Source organism: Lolium perenne, chromosome 1, assembly GCF_019359855.2.
Source record: "Lolium perenne isolate Kyuss_39 chromosome 1, Kyuss_2.0, whole genome shotgun sequence".
NCBI lineage: Eukaryota > Viridiplantae > Streptophyta > Magnoliopsida > Poales > Poaceae > Lolium > Lolium perenne.
The window spans coordinates 266,894,391-266,896,865 of NC_067244.2; positions in this window are offsets into that span (position 1 = coordinate 266,894,391).

Consider the following 2,475-nt stretch of genomic DNA (forward strand, 5'->3'; position numbering starts at 1 on the left):
ACCGGCGTCATCAACAACGTGGAACGTGCACACAACACAATCGCAATACTTTGCCCCAACTCACAGTGAGGTTGTCAATCTCACTGGTTTTGCTGATAACAAAGAGTTAATCGTATGGTGTGGAAAGAGATGTTTGAAGTGAATAAAAAGAGAATAGTGCTTGCAGTAAGTAAACATAACAAGATGATTGTATTAGTGTAAAAGAAAGGATCGGGGTCCACAGTTCACTAGTGGTGTCTCTCCATAAAGATAAATAGCATGTTGGGTGAACAAATTACAGCTAGGCAATTGACAGAATAAAGTTCATACATAGCAAGAGGACTACTATGAGATTCATTTGGGCATTACAACATAATACATAGACCGTAATCCAACTGCGTCTATGACTAATAATCCACCTTCCGGTTAGCATCTGCACCCCTTTCAGTATTAAGTTGCAAGCAATAGATAATCGCATTAAGCAATGTGTGTAAAGTAAACAATATAATTACCCTTGGATAAAACATTGTTGTTTTCTCCCTAGTAGCAACATCACATCTACAATCTTAGAAGTTATTGTCACTCTTCCAGAAAACTAGAGGCGTGAACCCACTATCGAGCATAAATACTCCCTCTTGGAGTCACAAGCATTTACTTGGCCAAAGCATCTACTAGCAACGGAGAGCATGCAAAATCACAAATAACATATGACATGAATATAATCAATCTCAACCATAGTATTCAATATTCATCGGATCCCAGCAAACACAACACGCAGCATTACATAAGGATAATCTCGATCATGATAGGCAGCTCACAAGATCTAAACATGAGGCACAAATTGGAGAAGACAGCCATCTAGCTACTGCTATGGACCCATAGTCCAGGGATGAACTACTCACGCATCACTTCGGAGGCGAGCATGGCGATGTAGAGGCCTCCGGTGATGATCTCCCCCTCCTGCAGGGTAACGGGAAGAGCTTCAGAACCCTCCCGAGATGGGTTCGGGAATGGCGGCCGCGACGGAACTTTTCGTGGATGGAGTCTCAAGTATTCAGGGTTTTCCCGAGATCGTGAATAAATAGGCGGAAGGGCGAGGTCGGTGGAGGCCAGGGGGCCTCACACCTACCCTAGGCGCGGCCAGGGCCTAGGCCCCGCCTAGGGGTGGCCTGGCCGCCCTACCGCGCCTCTCGACTCCCCTTCGGACTTCGTCTTCGTTACAGTAAAATATTGACTTCGGCTTTTGTTTCGTCCAATTCTGAGAATATTTTCTGTACAACTTTTCTGAAACCAAAAACAGCAGAAAATAGGGAACTGGCACTGTGGCATCTTGTCAATAGGTTAGTGCCAGAAAATGTATAAAAGTGCAACGAAGTGTGAGTAAAACATTGTGGAATTGGTGTAAAACAAGCATGGAGCATCAAAAATTATAGATACGTTTGAGACGTATCAAACATCCCCAAGCTTAACTACTGCTCATCCTCGAGTAGGTAAGTGATAACAAAAAATAATTTTTGAGGTGACATGCACTATCACAATCTTGATAAAGCTTTTATAAAGCATTGTAAGCTGGAATCAAAGTACTCTAAATATAGGCATGATAATATAATTCTAACAATAGAACTTAGAAACTATGTTATAACATGAGAACTAACTCAAACAAAGGATCATGAATAATTATGCAATGAAAGCAATTGTTTGTTTATGAGCATAGAGAAAACGTAGCAAAGTGGTATTCAACTTGTCCTTTATGGAATAGCAAAACATAAATGCTAGGACACCTTTAAAGTTCAAAGGATGACTAGATACAAGTAATTTAAGAACAAGCAATAGCATAATCATGAATCAATCAATAAGTCTTGGGACTATGCACATTATACTCAGAATGACAACTATGCTCTCTTAATTGGTGCATAAAACAAGAAGATGAAGACTCAACATAAAAGTAAAAGAAATGTCCTTCGGAGAAGGAAGTAATGATCAAAAAAATTATAGAGCTTTCAAAAATATATGGTACTTATTAGCTTTGAGCTCTCATTGCCCCTATCATAAGCATCTTGAATGGTTAGAGTTAATGTGAGGGCAAAAATGAGTCATATGCTTGAAAAATCATAAGTCGAAAATCTCATGCCCCTTGAATACGAGTACCTACACCTCATGCTACTCAACTTAGGTCCCAAATAAGTTTTGTCATTGTAAGTATACATGTATTATTAAGAACCCGAAAGGAGTACCTCTTGCCCTATGATATAGAAGTACTCTTTCATATAAGAGCAATCCCACACATAAATGACAAGACAACCAGACAATGAGCATCTCAGCAATCCTTTTATTTACTATGGGCACATTTTTTTTATTGAAGATGCTTCATAGAATACTCACTATGCAATGTTGTAAACTTCCACCATGAATGATGCATGGCTTAGGTTAGCGGCCCAGCGTTTCTCTAACACATATACAAACTCCATGGACTTACAAGTTTCCATTTTATTTCGC